The sequence below is a fragment of the Hylaeus volcanicus genome, chromosome 4, assembly GCF_026283585.1.
Source record: "Hylaeus volcanicus isolate JK05 chromosome 4, UHH_iyHylVolc1.0_haploid, whole genome shotgun sequence".
In the NCBI taxonomy this organism is placed as follows: Eukaryota; Metazoa; Arthropoda; class Insecta; order Hymenoptera; family Colletidae; genus Hylaeus; species Hylaeus volcanicus.
Genome location: NC_071979.1, coordinates 17,609,192 through 17,627,114, shown reverse-complemented (window position 1 = coordinate 17,627,114; position 17,923 = coordinate 17,609,192). Strand labels below are relative to the sequence as shown.

General features: G+C 40.4%; 1 protein-coding gene across 15 annotated transcripts in view; it reads left to right on the top strand.

Moving 5' to 3' along the window:
- LOC128875095 (neurobeachin) overlaps nt 1-17,923 on the top strand; it is a 242,142-nt gene that overhangs the window by 40,684 nt on the left and 183,535 nt on the right. The window lies entirely within an intron of this gene.

The following is a 17,923-nucleotide window of genomic DNA, read 5'->3' as shown; positions in this document are numbered from 1 at the left end:
ACTCCAAAATGGATAAATTAGTTTGGTGGCTTATTTTGCTTCTAGCTTCAAAGTAACTTTTAGTTTTTATTGTATATCTGCAAAAGATTGATTGAAAGTTAAATCTTGAAATCTTCCTCACGTCTATGTCAATAATATTCTAGTCTTCCTATGTGCTTCTCCAGACGATAAAGCTCTACATTTTCAATTTTCTCGTGTAACAGACTCCTGTTTCGGACAACGGAGAAATTTAAGACAGGCAAAGCTGGTGCACCGCCCTGTACTTGTTGACCTGGGAAACATCGCTGGGCGAATGTGACACGAAGGATTTCAATCTTGTCGCGTCGAGTGTATACCGTTTCAAGTACAGGATACTAGCTCGACCAAACTCGAAGGATCACTTTTTCGATGCCTGGGGATACAATTTTCCTTCGTCGACTGTCGACAGATTGAACGAAGGCGAACAATATGGAGCGGAGTCGAGTGGACGGTGTCGAGTGTCTTGTTCTCTTTATTGTGTTCGTTCCGTTCGATCTATCGACGGACGTCTAAGGAAAGCGAACGTAACACTGGCGCATCTAGCAAATTCAAAAAAATAAAAGTGCAATCGGGAATTTGTCATTTTTATGGCCTACATAGTCGCAAGGTTAGAAAATTGAAACACCAATTCCGTTTTTAATATTGCCTGGGACACCTTCGCTTCTAGTTGTCTTCAACCTCTGTATTTTAATTTCATTTTCATTATAGCAAAGTTTGTGCGAGTCTCTAGAAGCTTATGCAGCATTAGTTCCTGCTCCACCTAAAGCACCGCGCATAATAATTACAGCTCTACCGGGACAAAATTCGCGCACCACTTCTGGACAACCGTACACGGAATTGCCACGTTCACTGAATAAAATAAAAAATCTTATAAAAAAGGTCACCAATGAAAGGTTGAGCCAGCAATGGACCAGCGTAATTACAACGAAATTGCATCCAATACGTAAATCAATAGGGGAAACTATATTTCATTACCTCCAACAAGAAAACTTCAAACTCGCCCCCACACCTTCGCTTCCCCCACCGACATCATTATCGAACCATGTTACTGTTTCATAGGAACGATAAGGCGTCCAGACGCAATAACCACGGAAACTTCGTACTTCGCAGCATCGATAGCTCGACCGAGCGAGCTTAACGATAGTAATTGCATAGCTCGCGCAAATTGTAAACTCCCGACGGCGTGTGCTGGGGATGTTCGCGACGCGGATTTTCGATCGCCAGGAGTGGGCGAAAATGTATGCAAACCACCACCTCGAGGATTCGCCCAGGTACCAGGAGTTGCCAGCCAGTTATATTGAATTTCAAATGCGACCCGACGCGATAAATAAACTTACGCGACCAGCGAGTTATCTCGCGTGACTCCCCCTCGACCCCGCCCTTCGCCAGGATGGCGTGAAATTGTGAAATCCTGCGGAAGCCTCGATATCGCCGAGGTCGACAGTCGATGCATTAGGAGCGTGCAGTATTTACCGTGCAACCGCAGTTTATGGAATTTCTATAAGCGAGCGACGCTCACGGTGTCCGCTGCTCTATCCACGGAAGAGTTATTACCTCTGTGCTCCACTTTTCATTTTTCCTTTAGTGGCTGTTCTTGAATACAGCGATGAGAGGACTGTCGTATTCGAGTTCATACTCACTGTTTTGTACGCGCAGTCTTCGGGACCACTACCGAAATTCCACACTTCGTTATAATCAGAAGCTGAGCTTTCCACACGATGTATTCTCTTTAGAGGTTTGCTTTAGTCTCTCGTCGTGTACATTTTTCCTCGTCGGTATGGTCGCTTTTGAGAATTTGGGGAGAGTGGGGTGATGGTGCCAGTTTAGGATTGTGTCACGGAGTTGGACACTCGGGTAATTTACTTGTTGGCCTTCGATCATCTGTGTTGGAATATTTACTATAATTCAACCTTTTTTTTTTACTATAAAAATATATGTGTGACTGCAGAATAAGAAGAGAGAAAGTTTAGTATATGCAGTGTATACAGTTAGAAATTCTTTCTACCTTTTTCTTATAACGTTTGTTTGTTAGTCTTGACCAGCTCCTCGTTGAGAAAAGATCTCAGCTTCTTCGTGACATTTGGTAATAAAATCAAAACTTTTAATTAATAAAATTACTATTTTATTATTTCATTATACCCCATTTCCATTAATCTGGTCGCTAAATGTAGGTAGAAGTACAACCCGGCAATAAACTACCTCGGATATCCGACGCCGACGGTCATGCTACGCGATGCTCATTTACTTTTAGGTATCTTGGTATTAAGAAATAGTCTGGATGCAACAATGTCAGAATGCAAGTTGCAAAAGCGTTCATGCATCGATGTGGGTATGCGTATTGGTTTCTGTTTCGCTCGTTGGTAAGTCCTTCGATCAAGTGGAGACATGCGTTATCACATTATCGACAGAATGCACTACATTGACGATAGGATGGACTACATTATTAACGAAATGAACTCAACTATCGACAAAACACGAGGAGTACCACGGAATACATTAACCCTTTGCACTCCTTTATCGAGTCCCACTCGACATTCTTTCATTCTCGTCCGAAAGTCTCATTTCATTTTTAGACATTCCGAAGGAAAACACAAGGATTGTGCAGTTTGCTGAAATAGAAAAGTACCTGGACGAAGAAAAGAAACTAATTTTGTTTGTGAAACATGCGAAAGAAAACCACGTTTGCATCCTGGAAATTGTTTCAAGAGATACCATATACATGGAAATTACAAAGTAAAACAATAGTTTGAATAAAACTGATATTTAAGTGAATTTATTTCTCTCTTCATTTAAATTGCCTTATTTTTTAGATACAGGAAATTATAAATAAAACACTTATTAGCTTTAGGAGCTGCTATTAACGAAATTGATATATAATTTGGAGTCCAAAGGATTAAAGGAAAAGTACGATCTATCTTCTGTAAAATCAACCTGCTTCACAATAGCTTGTAAAGACGATTAGGTTTTATATGAACGCGCGTCATGGGACGATTTTATTTCGCTATTAAAATGTGTTTTGCAGAACTTCGGAAGGGTGGACGCATAAAACGGAGAGATAGACAATGAATGTAGAATGGTGAAATCTCGGGTGTCTCACTAAAAAGCACTTCCTGGTGATTTATCGTTCGCCAACTGGTCGTAAAGGATGACTTCTAAGCGGACTACAAAGCTGCTTCCTATTGGCCCTGAGATAATATTGGTGTTTCACGATTACAGGTCCAAGCTACGGTTAGAAACTGTTGTGAAACTTTTTTAGTAGATTCCATTTCAACAGTTTGAATTGGACTTTTTTTAACGACAAAGTCTTGACGTTTCCAGCTCAGATGAGACTAGCCAAAGAATAATTTTAGTTCGAATGTCGACACGAAATTATTTGTAGAGATTAGATCCTATTCAGTTTGAATCTATATCCGGCGCTCGTACCGAAAAGGCTATAATTCGGAAACCCTTTGCGCATTCGAGGCGCACTAAATAATCATTGACGACTGATTACAATCTCTCTGACCGATAGAACGAACTTTTCTGTTTAAATATTTCCAATTTAATTTCGATACACGTAAAGAAAGTCGGTTACGCGTTTCTAATGGACCTTTCGGAAGCAGACGCGATACACGTGTAAACTGGCGAGGTCTGTGATGGGTGCTCATGCTAGTTTTTAAGTGGTTCTCCGCCAACTGAAGAGACAGAGAAAAAAGAAACGGAAAGAACGAAACAACGGCGATACATGGGGAGAGCCAGTTAACCTCCTTTCCAGCGAACAATTATGTCCTTTGTGCCACTTCCGCGCAGTGATACGTGAAAGTTGCATAAAAATGAGCGAAGCGATCCGTCGAAGTGGAATTTCCACGGCTTTGAAAACCAGAACTGCGTCGCCTGGCTCTTTCGCTGTCCCGCGTTTGTAACGCGGTATTGTTCGAGGACTACGATTCGAATAAAAGAACCGTACAAAGGACGAACGGTCAAGGGAACGAGCAGAGGATTTGATACGAAGGAAGGGAAAAAAACCATGGCAAAATTGTATCGCTGGTATTTCTGGTCGATAAACGCAGCGGGAAACAATTCGGATTGATTGTACAGATTCCTCGCGGCGCGGTATTCCCGCCTTTCAGAGTTTTTCATCATTCTTCGCGTTGCTCTTCGACAACGGTGCACGGGACCAGTCACGCAATTACGCCAGCGTATACAGGACGTGCGATAACTGGTGGCAGCCGCGTATTCTGGGCGAGAGAGTGAATGGAAAAATGTAAAGCAACATTTTTGGATGGAATCTTTGTTTTATACAAAGCAACCACTAGAAATTGCAAACACAGGCGCATACATATGTTCTGTGAGAAATATACATTTCTATGCTTTCCAGGATTGCTTCATTCAAACCAAATTAAGTGCTATTTAAATCGACTAGAATTACCATACCTATTTGTCCTGTCCACGTTCTGTGCCGAGTGAACAAGCATCTTCAGTAGAAATGTTTGTGTTTACCACGAAACGGGTCAGTTTATCCAGCGTTGTAAGTGTATTAAACCACGAGGAAATAGATATGCTTAATGAAATGCGCTTTCGTAGCGCGCTGTGCCTAACTCGATTTATACCACTGCGGTAACCATGTTCTGCAGTGCGTATACACCGAGTCGCGGATAAACGGGTTACCATATTTCCCACATGATAAACCACGAAAAGCCAACGGTGCGCCAGCCATGCAGAATGCGCAACGATTCTGGAATGACAACTTTAATTCTTCATTTTCCAGCGCTGACGCGTGCGCTATTGTTATTTATGACCGCCATCGCCTCGACTGGCGCCAGTATTTATGTTCCGTGCGCGATATGTGTGATTTATTCTTCTCCTTTTCATTGTTTTTTCATTCACGTTCAGGATGAACGTCAGCTTAATTCTTCATCTGTTTTCTTTTAATTGAAAAGAGTTTCTCGGAGGTATAAGTTTCCTTGATACTTTGTATGTTGGTAATTTTTCTTAGAAAATTAATTTTTTGTTAACGACTACGTTCCTTTTAATATTTTTACATAGCTGTTTTCTTTTAATTGAAAAGAGTTTCTCAAAAGTATAAATCTCCTTGATACTTTATACATTGGTCATTCTTATTAGAAAATTCAGAGCATTTATCGCTATCTATAATTTAAATTCAACTATGATAACGTAATTGTTAATCTTCTGTTAACGACTACGTTCTTTTAATATTTTTACATGACTTGGATAAAGATCAGCAAATTAATCGTTTTCCGAGTAATTAATTCTTCCCGAGGACGGATAAAATTGAAGTCTCGTTGGTTGATTACTGGAAAACAGGTTCGGTCGTCTTAACGAAGTATCAGCTTTAGAAAAGTCCGCTTTGAAGAAACGGGTCTCCGTAACTCGAAGCTCTCTGAAGAATTGAAAATTCATTGGGCCGGCGCCATTAAAGGCGGTACTTAACCGCAGACTTAATTGCAAGGCTTGTCGAGTTTTCCGCTGCGCTCCTCTTATCAACTGCTTTGTACCTTGAGCTTCTGCGCAACTGTAAATTTAATGAAAGTAAATGAATAAATGCAGAGCGCGAGCGAGATCGTGGTACAACCATGAAAGAACTAATTCCTCGTGCAAAAATGGGTTGAAAACGAGACGTACAATTTTTTTTAATACGACCTTTCGTTTCCGAAAAAATTATTTCCGATGGTTGCCACATTTCGCGTATGAACAAATGTATTTACTTGGATCGCATTTATTTTATAGAACTATCCTAATGTTTATTACTGTTCTGTCTAGTATTCAATAATCTTTAGGCACTTTATTATATAGTGTGTTTAATTTGCACTCGACAGGTGACTCTCGGTCACCACTAGGTTTGACGCAGCAAATCAATCGGCAATAATGTTTGTTTAGATTTAATTTCTTTGGAACTCGAAGTGTCAATAAAATGATTGTTGGTGAGGCAAAGGTGACCTGATTCTTTAATAGAATACTAAGAAAGCATCTCGAGTTGCTGGTAGGCACACAAAAAAAAATACCACGATTGCAAAGGGTTAAATAAGAGACAAAGTACAACAACTACCCCCACTACGCCCAGGCCACGCCTCCAGAGTCGCTTTAAATAGTCCAACTATACACAACAGAAAAATCTAAATCCGTTCTCTCAAAAACAAAGCCACCCACGAAAAAATGTTACTGAAGGTTTTTATTTTCAGGGATAAATCAGGTTTAATCTCTGTAGAGTAGTCTGTGTGGAGAAAAGTAAATGCTTGCTGCAGGGATTCGATAGGAAGTCGGAAAGTACCGAAATCTCGGAAGTGGAAGCGGATTTCTCCTCTGGCTGGTCGAACAAAATGAATGCTCCTCGCGTTGGACTCGATCGAGGGGAGGGTGAAAGGGACGAGGGAAGACGAGAAACTTAGTTAGGAGAAGTGAAAATAAGCGGATAATGGTAATAGTCCCCCATCCTCCCCGAACCGTAGATTTTCAGCAAGCACGATTAGGGGAGCGGTAACTTCCTGCAACTTTGGACACGACGTAACGACATTCGATGCAGTCTAGCGCAGTTTCGATCCAAAGTAATTTGAATGTTTATCCGCGCGGCCACATTAGCACTCGTTAGCAACTCTTCCCAACGGCGAACTTCAATGATCCTAATGCGGTTATGCTGTTAGCGGTGCCGTTGAATTTGGGAACAATAACTTCGCCGTGAAGTTCCAAGTTGGTGAGTTCTTGCGCACAAGATTCGAGGAGCTGCCGAACGGAAAGGTTGATCAATAATGCTCTGATCGTTTAACCGAGAGATTGGCACATTCGCGATCGGCAAATTTTTTACGTTTCTAATACCGAGTACAGGCGAAAGTAATGAAGATCTGAAGCTGGTTATCGCAAACTTGTATCGTTAAGGCAACCATCGAAATTATAAAATATGTTTTGAAATATCAACGTGGTACGTATGTATTGTTTAATATAAAAAGATTTTTACTCAAGCAAAACGTGTATGATGTGTCTATTAATGATCTTCAATCATTGAAACGAAAGATAGTGCACGCATGTGAAGGAATTTAATCCAGGAACATCCTGTATATTGTAATATATCCACGGGTAAACGGTGGGAGTAAGTATGACTCTGTTTTTGTACTTACGTCGGTTTCAATTGGTATTTTTACATCCTACCGGCCCGCTACATTTCGCCAGAAGCGAACGGCATAAATCAAGCGAGACTGAACAATTACTCCTTTCTCAGATTTTAACCGAACAGACAATGGTCCGCAAAATGGTGTCGTTGATCATAGACTTCACCAGAAATAAAGTAAATGCAGCACCAACTGGACCCGAGAGCAAAACTTCTTACAATTGAAGAAACATGGATTTTTTAAAAATTTGCCCTAGCATAAATATATTCTACACAATCACTAACAAAATTTGCCAGACTTGCGAAGACCCCTCATAGGGGACATCCGAGTGCAAAGGGTTAATACGTTTCGTATAATGAAAAACATGTTTCCAGTGTGACATTTAACGACTGCGAGGATTGAAATATATTCTTAACGTTTCATAGTTTACTTTAGATACATCCTATACACTCTATCCTATTCCTTTCCTCAGATTCTCCGAAGTAAACAACTTTACGACTCTGTTTACACCTTTTTACTCCGTCTTCGCGGATGAGCGCGTATTATAGGACATTCAAACCCTTGTGATTGATATTTACACCTGAAACGTTACAAATATTCCACAGCTGCCATCGCGAGAACCACAGACCTGTAAGAAGTCAAGGAAGAAAACTTGCCCCGCTTAAATTGGGCTTGACTCGCGCTCCGAATAAGAACAAAACGTTGTTAACCAGGACTGTGACGATGCTGGGAGTCGCCTGCAGCATGGGCATCGTGCCGCGCACACACATAGGCACACGAGACTTTGCGGCGCAATAGCTGGCATGATGATAGCATCCTTGAGACCAGTCGTGTCGACTCAGCGTATTGCGATAGAGAGAAGCAGAGGTGGTACGGTTTAGTCGGAGTGTACGTGAGCAGGAAGAAAGAAGCTAACACGAGTCAGACCGAGGAAGACGTGGTAAGCGCAGAGGGGTAGTCAAGGAAGGATATTGATGAAGCGCGAAGAATGAAAAAAGAGAGACACACGAAGACACGGGCAATCCTTGATTTACTCGAGGCTGCTATTGCAACTGCAGAGGAGGGAGGGAGACGCGGGTTACCAGAGGCACAGGGTTGTCTATACAGTGGATGGCGCGTGACACGAATGCTAGCCATGTCCACGGGATGTCTCAGGAATCGTGGTACAACTGGGAAGGGCTGATTCTCCAAGCAAATTCTATCATGAGGAAAATAAATTTTAAAATCTGTCTAGGTATGATTTATTTAAAAAATTTGGGCTTATAACTTCCTTCTAAGATGCCAGGACACCCTGAACATCCCTAACCCTCATTTTCAGTCTCTTCCTCCACCTCAGTTCACCAAATAAATTTTAAAATCAGTCTAGGTGTGATTCGTTTCCAAAATTTGGGCTTGTAATTTCCTTGTGAGATGCCAGGACACCCTAAACATTCCTAACCCTCGTCTTCAATCCCTTTCTTCACGTCAGTCCATTGTTCCTTGAAAGAATGACTCCTATACTACTATCATAATACGTTCGTTATGATCAACTTGGACATCGATATCTCTAAGTGTGCTCGATCCCCTTTCAGTTCACTCCAACCCCCGCAGTGCGCCCTTTCGCTCGTCAACCGATACCGTACGGTCTTTAATGCGATTTCGCGATCTGTGCCTCAACTTTCTTACGTGCCCACCCTCTAGTTCTCAGTCCACCCTCTTCTTCTGGCTTTCAGCCGGTACTCTTTTTGCCAGCTCCGTGTCGTGCTTCGACGGGGCTGCTATTCTGCTTTAGTTCATTATCTTCGATGGCTTCGCCTTGGTTCTTGTATTCCTCCTGAATTGTCGTTCAAGCGTTTATTTTTCGGATGGCGAATGCACCTGGCTGTCAAAGAGTGAGTTACTCGATTGGATTTATCATTCTTTGAGGCATTCGATGCTTTAATTATTACTGAAAGTATTACTGCATTAGACACAATCTTCATTCCTCGTGTTTGGTTCATTCTTCTCAAACGGTTTTGTGCGTTATCATCTGTTTCTTTAAGACAGTCTTACACCTGCGACATCTCCGATAAAACACTACCACCATATTATTAATAAAGTCAGTGAGTCTATATTATTAATTTAGTGTAGCGTTACTTTGCCCGAATTCCCAAACGATTTGTTCTTTTAAAATCAAGCTTTAGAAATGAAGTATTAAAAACATTGTCTTTCCAGCTTATAAGATCAGACAGAAAAAGATGACATAATTCTGCGCGATATCAGGGTATATGTTTTTCTTTTATTTTTAACAAGTAACCCGTTGCAACACTGGTAATGTGTTGTGACACGTGACCCGTTACAACAGCACATTCAATTCGTAGAAGTAGATTTTGATACAATTTTGTGAATGCCTTTAGGAAATGTTTTCCCGACAGTTCGTACCCAGACATTTGATACTTAAAGCGAACATCCCATGAAAACATGAGATGGTAGTCCAGAATGCTTTCAAGACATTTTATAACCTAGAAGTCATAAACTTTCTAATTTTCTATCCGTTCCAACAGTTTAAGTATTTTACGTTCTATACATCTTTCTATCAATCTCGGATAATATTCCAGGTTCTATCTAGCCTGCTATTCTTAGTGGATATAACATGTTTCATATTCCATCCTATCAACGTCAGATAATTTCTGCGCCCTATATATCCTGCCAGTATCAGGAAATTCCCGTTACATCTATTCTGATGTAACTTGCAACATTTCCTAGCAGTTGTGAAGTATTCCAACTCCCGTCTAGTTTGGCATCAAGGTATGCGAGTAGCTAGAACTTGAAATGCTTCTTGAAAACTGATAGGATGGATAGAATGTGAGTTATCTTCCGACGTTGATAAGCTAGAGATCAACACTCTTTCGAACTAGTACAATTATTAATATTAAATTCTCTAATTGTTGTTTGATCTTATTACAATTTTTGTGTATTCGTGATTATTATCCCTGCCTCGTTGATTCTACATAATTTTGCATGATTCACACTTGTATTTGATTTTATTTCTGGTGTAGTATTATTTACTTTAATTTTAACTTAGATACAATTACTAAATAAGTACAGTATTACCTAATAGTAGATTAGTAACAATATATAAGATTTTAGAAACTTAGATATAATTAGTAATGGTTGGAATCATTGGTTTGCTGAGGAATACATCTATTGTATGAGGATTCGACATTGCCATATTACATAGTGGAGATCCTGCTCTGAACAGCCACATTGACAGCTCGGGTCATCGACAAGCTTAACTCTGAAAAAACTATTATATTATTTATATGCTTCTGTATTTTCCGAAGAAGACCTAAAAATAAGGTCGAAACATGCTAAAAGTCTACACGAATGCGGTTGCCTCGAATATTCTCGTTACCCGGTTTATAAATATTTACGTTGCGTTCCCAATTTGGTAATGGTACAATTCGAAGCGACGACAACGTCAAATTCTGTTTCTTCGAAAATGGAATTGCAAGATATACGCAATCCGTTTACCTACACGTAAACGGAACACGAAGATGGAATATCCGCTGTTTCTGACACGAGCTTTCTTCGGAGCTTTTCGTAGGCAAGGTATGAAAAGGAATAGAGATTGAAAAGTGTGTTCCATTTATGCGACATACGGATTCAGCATGTAAATGCACAACCGCGCGAGCGTCTCTACCAAACCTTTCAAAGTGGAATACAGCATTTAAACAGATTTAAATCCAATGTAAGCTTGGAGTAAAATAATTCTCGCGAAATGTCTCTCCATGTATATTTGTTACTATACGCTTCATTAATAATATTTTTGGTTTTCTTAGGGATACAAATATTTGACTGACAAGCAAAATTATATTGCGAGGAGCGTTAGTAAGTTAATAATAAGTTTAGAGGAGTTTTAGATTGTAAAGTTGAGGGAGATTGCAAAGAATTATTGAAACTTTGAACAGATTCTCCGAACTTTTTCGCCTTGGCACGTCCAAAAACCCCGACAAAGAGTTTGTCGCATGGAGCGTGGATAATCTCGCGATTAGGATTCTATGCTTTCGATAGGGAAAGTTAGGACGATTCGTTTCTACCCCGAATCGATATTAGAGAATGGTCCTCGAGGATTTTACGGTAAGCTAGAAACGACGGGATTAACCATAAAATTTCGGACTAGCATTTACATTTCTTCCCTAAGTCGGGAATTCGAAAACAGTGCGCGATCTCGCCAACTTTTTATTACGCTCGGGGAAGTTCTACATCCTCAAAGGGAAACTCCTCGGCGGCGGCTGACGGCGCTCCGTAATTTTCGTTGGGAAGTTCGTGGCTGCGGCGAAAGAAGAGACGCTGCGGTTCCTATAAATTGAAAGCTCTCCATATTTCTCGGCGTAATAAAGATTGAGTTCTATAAAGTTAACGTGGCCCGAGTGGACCCGTATTTCTCGGTAATGGAAAAGATACTTGGACGTTTCAATGAATTGAATTGAATTAAATTTTCGAGCTCCAGAATCCGATTATATTACTTTTCGAAGTTGGGATCACAACTCTCGGATACAGAGTAACGAACTAACGAAGCTTTTCACAAATATGTGACCATTTACCTTATTCTCAAATAATATTTACAGGAGATTAAAAGATGTTACTGTTATAATATCGCAGAATATTTTTCGACTCTTAGTTTTAGAGTCACTCTCGTGACTCGTAAATGTTTAATCAATATAAAGCACGCGAGGAGTATTTTATGTACTCAAAGAAAAAAATTATGACCGTGATCAATTAACATTAATAGATGGCTACGGAAGACGAGGTGAATTTAATACGTATTTTACTACGTCTCGTGAAACTTTATTAGAAAATTTTATGTTGTTTTCCTGACGCCATAACCCCAGCACGTACATGCAGCGGGGAATCCACGTCTCGTAATTCTGTTTTTTTCCATTTGATCGAATGGACACCTATTCTTGCAATCAACTCGCGAGTCCTACGAGTGTGGAACTAATTACTATTCGCGACGCAAGGAGTCTTCCCTTGCTCGCACGTCGCGGCGTAAACAAGTTATTGCGACAGACGCGTGAAAAGTCACGATTCTGGGTCGTCGTCAAGACACTTGCACTTATTTTCCTGTCTCTCGACTCGTTCCTTCCGCGTGGAAACGTTTGCGCCCTCCTTCCTCGAGACGTTCGTTACGAACTTTCCACGCCTAATTCGGTTACCGCTACCCTAGATAAGAGCACGATTTTCAAGCGTCATTGTAAGCACGTTTGAAATTCAGAATTGGCGTAACTGTTAGATCATTCTACATGGAAAAGTGAACTGAAAGGTGCAAGTGAAAATTAACCATGAAATAAGTGAAACCACTTTGTTTGTTTTACCATTTTGTATAAGGGAGAGGTTCGGACAAACAATGCGTAAAATAAAATGGATACTTCATGTTTTCAAATTTAACCTACTCGAACACAGTCGACCGTGTAAACAAATTTTATTCTACATTGCAGAGTTGTTTTTCCTACAGAAATTCGCTGCTTCCTGGATTGTGTAACACATTACGATACATTGTACAAGTGAAAATAATAATAAACTTGAAATTCAAATGTTACTTTGTTCGGTCTTCTTTTATCTCGGTTCCATACTCTTGCAATACTCGCGTGCGTGCTTTTATACACTTTCTATAAAAGTACCGTGAGAACACGTTTCAGGATAACAATAAAAACCTTCTATGTACTCGCAAAAATATACAGTGCAATGTACGTATCCATGTTACATTCACGGAACTGTTTTTTTCCCCTCGATTTGCGCGTGGCACACAATGTCTACTCTACTTTCGAACAAATACATCTGGAAAAGAATGGAACGTTATCAGGGTTTTCCACTGCTATTGTAGTCGGACATAGTCGAGCCTTCTTCTTAAGCCTCTACGCGGAAAGATCTCCGTTGTAGCTTCCAACAATGGAATAAAATAAATCGTGATCAGATATTTTTCCTTGGCCGAGTTTCCTTCGTCATTAAGGAACGAAGTTCTTTTCACACAAAAAAGAGAAATGGGAAATAATCGAGTTCCAATTCGAAGCCATTGATTGATCACAGGAGAACGTACTTTCTTGTGAGGGAAGATATGCTACCAAAGGATCTATTCAGAGTGCCGTACTTCACTTTCAGTCGTATGTAGTAGGTGTAATTTCTTTTCTAGTGAAAATAAAGAGACGAAATCATACATGTTCGTCGAGCAACCGCTGTATGTCTTAACAGAAAAATTGTTAAAACTTGATGCCTTAAAAAACAAAATTCTGAAAGAAAGAGAAACGGGGAATAATCGAGTTCCAACTCGAAGCCATTGATTGATCACAGGAGAACGTGCTTTCTCGCGAGGGAAGATCTGTTACCAAAGGATCTATTCAGAGTGGCGTATTTCACTTTCAGTCGTATGTAGTAGGTAGGTGTAATTTCTTTTCTAGTGAAAATAGAGAGACAGAAGCATACACGTTCGTGGAGCAACCGTTGTGTGTCTTAACAAAAAAATTACTAAACTTGATATCTTAAGAAACAAAATTTTAAATCAGTGAAATGATGATTTAAAGCTTCCCTAATTTCACATGAGATACACCGTATTTCAGTTTCATCGATATCCCTGACCTCGAGTGCAGAGAGTGATCGATTTGGCATTGGAATGATCTACCAACATGACTACGAGTGGTCTGAAAGACCCAAGATTGCAGAATAGACCGTTGGATTGACGATTGCAGCAGTCCAATTTTCATTAGACTTCATTTTTACTCCGATTGATCAAACCTGCTAATACCTACAATGTGCACTAGTCTACAATTTTATACTTCAACGTGAAATTTGTCAGAGTAATAGTCGATTCAAATTAAATTATATAGTTCGTTTGCTTGTATAAAACATCTACAAATGTTTCTCTTTCTCAATTTGTGGACTCTGATAATGAAATATGAAAACACACAAGCATCAGTTATCTCGATTTCGAATTCATCGAATGCAAAGAATTCCTCGAAATAATCTGAACAAGTCCATTAAGATCGCCTTGATAAATACACCGCAGCAGTGTATCGCAATGCAATTAAATCGTTCCCCGATAATTTGCGCTCGTATCTATTACAGAAGAAAGAAGTAAATACACGAGCGAGGAACGTGCGCCTGCAGAAAATGGTTCCAACGGCAGCATTCAATGGTCCCATTTATACTGAGCTGTCGATAAACTGCAAATAAATTTCTCCTGTTTACCGTAGCTAATGCATCTCATTTCCTCTCCTGTGCATCCCTCCCCGCGCCCCAGTCGTTTCGAGTGAATCTGAAACAATAGAACACAGCGTGCACAAGCAGTCTTAGCAACTTTATTAAGAGCTGCGTCCTGGAAACTCGACGTGACTTTGTTTGTGATAGATCTACCGTGGTTAATTTAGTTCGAGTTATTGCTTTGCATACCCAACAGACGTTCTTTATTGCAGCCGTCAATGAGGCTTTCTTTATGGCGAATCGATGCTGATCTGATTGTAATTAGTGCAAAGCAACATAGTAGCTTTCAGAGAGGTACCATTCAGGATGGTTTTGAGTACTAACTTCTACAGAATTATTATACGTACACTGCCCCTCAAAAGTATGTGAACACTTTCTTAATTGGAATAAGTACCTAAATGAAGTTACGAAAGATCATTCATGTTTCTATATTTAGTTTGTTTTGCATTAGAGAATATATTTTAATTAATTTCTCATCAGTAATAAGAAAAAAACAATTCAATTCTCTTTTCATCAATGTATCCACCGTGTGCTCTTAACATTTCTGTTAGCAATCTTGATAGATAAGCTATTAATCTAGCTAACTAGTAATTTCTTCATTGTATCCGAAGAAATATTAATTCCTCTACTTTTTAATATTATTAAATGTTACCAAATGCACGTACGAAACAGAACATGATGACAAACAATTTTCTTTTCTTCACATATTTATTAACGGGGGTGTACCTGAAACGTTTTTTATCCTCGTCTTTACAATGCACATGCATCGATACACATACGACAACTGTAGTCCTGTAAATTCATTCCACATCGAACTTCTCGTCGTTCCCTCTAACTCTTTTTATCGTGCAAAGTTCGCTAGATTTCGAAGAATTCTATTCTCGACGTCCACAGTACTCCCAACAATAGAATGTTGCATCCGCCACGCCGGAGTCCATCGAACATATTTATTGTTCCACATCGATTCCGTCCGCTGAGTTTCGCAGCAACGTATTGATTAATGCGATTTCGCGCCGCGAAAATCACAGTTCGCGCGCGCGCGCCACAATACCAACGAATGCCGCGCCATTGTGCATTAGAAAGTTCGCTACGTGATTGGTTAACTCGATTAGCTGCGACGCGACTCGGGGTTTCCCAGGTCTCGTGGCCTGTCCGCGATAAAATCAATCTAAATCAGAACGAATTCCGCGGTGGCTCGAAATCTCTTGCAGAAACTCGCAATCCTCGTGTTGTTCCCCGAGCAGGCATACTAATTTAATTCGCCACCTCGGTAAACGCCTACGCTTGTTCGCAAGTCCGGGCTTTTAGCCAAATTCGACCTGATTCGCTCGATCTCGAGTGATAGAAAAACCTTTCAATTATTGCGTGATGGAGCACGGTTCGAGTGGAAATTACGACAAATGTGAACATTGTGATTGATTATTATTTATTTGTTGTCGCATCAGCTTGTAAGAGATTAGCGACTACTGTGAGTTACATGTTAAACAATTATATACATATGTCAGTCACAATATAATTAAAATAAATACGAAATGGCTTGTGGTTAGAATAACTAATTCGTACATCTAACAATAATTATGAATAATTACAATATTTAGCATTAACCGCATATTTTAGAAGGTTGTAGTGTTTTGTTAATTCTTGTTTATATTTCTTTGTATATTTTCATCCAGAAAGATGGCGAATAATGACTAATAACTGAAACTTTGTAAACAAACCATCAAGGGGCAGGGGTTATCCCGTTGTCTAGTCGCATTTAAATTTCTCTTCTCACGGCTTCCAAAAAAAAGTTTCGCCGTACAGGCTCTTCTCGAACAACTGTAATTAAAAATTCTATCGTAACGAATACAAATCCCTCCCAACTAAAAGCACAAACATATATATTTTCTCCATAATCATACATATACATATACATATTTTCTCCATAATCTATTTCTAGATTGCCCAAGCATGCCTTAAAAAATTAACTTAACCCAGAATCTCATTAGTGACAACATTGCAAGTCCAATACCATTACTAAGCATTTAGCTGTCAAAACCTGGATTAAACCGCTGAACAGAGTCTTCGTGCAAGCACGGTAATCGCGTGGAATCGAATTGACCGTAGTTTTTCTTGGCGCAGCGCGATGCCAGAGGGAAATACTTTCTTATTAACGATAATGCGGGCGAAGCCGTATTTTCGAAGACAAAGTGGCGCGTTCCACGGGACACGGAGCTCGCAAGGTAGTCGTCGGAAAGTTTTAGGTAAACTGCGAGTTCCGGTATGCAAGCCAGGAGGCAACTTACACGCGAGGACCCGGAATCGAGACTAACGACTCGGAAAATTTCATGGGGCATCGGGCCACAGGAAGCGCGACGAAGAAAACGATCATGCTGTCGCAGCGCTTCGTTGCGTTTCTGAGACCTCGTACCAGCCAACAACGAGAAATTACCTCTATTCTCCCTTCGCCAAATTTCTTGGACGCTTTAGGAGCATCTTCATATCCGAAATAGGTTATCGAATGCATTAACGTGTGCTGTTAGTTTTGCTAAGCGTACCTCGCACACCTAATTCAATTTGTCTGAGGATTTCGTGATACACTGTTGATTGAACCACCAATACTTGAATGTATTCTACAGCTTCTGTATTCTTTAGAATTATCAGGATTTGTCCAAAGGGACTTTAATAAAGCCCCGATTTACAGTGGCTTTCGCCTTAAAGAGGTCTGAATTATAGCGGTTCGATTGTAATTTGATCGCAGAATATTCAATAAAAGTTCTCCGTAGTGATCGACCACCGCGTTTTATAAAATTATGATCTAATATTCTCAATCTACTTCCCCTATTTAACCACGTACACTCCCGTGTATTACCTCCACGAAAGAATATGCCGTTATTACTCACCAGGCGACGGCGTAACTCGTTACGTTCCTCGCGGTGGTAATAAATCGCGCGATATGAGTTTCATAAAGCGCGGACGAATTATGGATTCAATGAAGCCGGAGTTTCTCAGACGGGTGCACCGGAAAGACAGGGACGAAGACAAAGGAAACAGGGGAACTGTACGGAAACTGTTCGTCGATCGACGCATCTGCATACAGCCGATAAAAGCACGTCCAAAAAATAAGTCCGATGAAAAGACATTCACATTCGAGTTCACGCTGATTGGACTGTTTCCATTCTCTTCCATGCAGCCGTATCAACGCTGACAAACGCAACCGCGGAATTTAGTTGGGAGAGTTCAAAGCTCGAGCGAAGGGTTCATCGAGTTAAGCTCGAGTCAAATCACGATTTCCCCATCCTGTACTTCTGGCGACTCGAGGATATATTCTGGTGGAAATATTCACCAATTCCGACCTAGGAGGCAGTGGCCTCTCTTAGCGTGGCCAGCTAAGTTGATGGGTAATGAAGATAAAAGCACGGACGGGCAGTAAAGACGAGGATTCAAGATAAAGAGAGAGAGAGGACACCACTGGGAATTCTGCAATTAAATTCTGTGCCCTAACCAATTCTCCTCCTTTTCCCGCGACTCGCTGTTTCCTTGTCCTTTCGTTTCCCTCAAATCCACCTCTCCCCCGTTCTTCACCTCCAACCCCTTCTTGCCCATTCTGG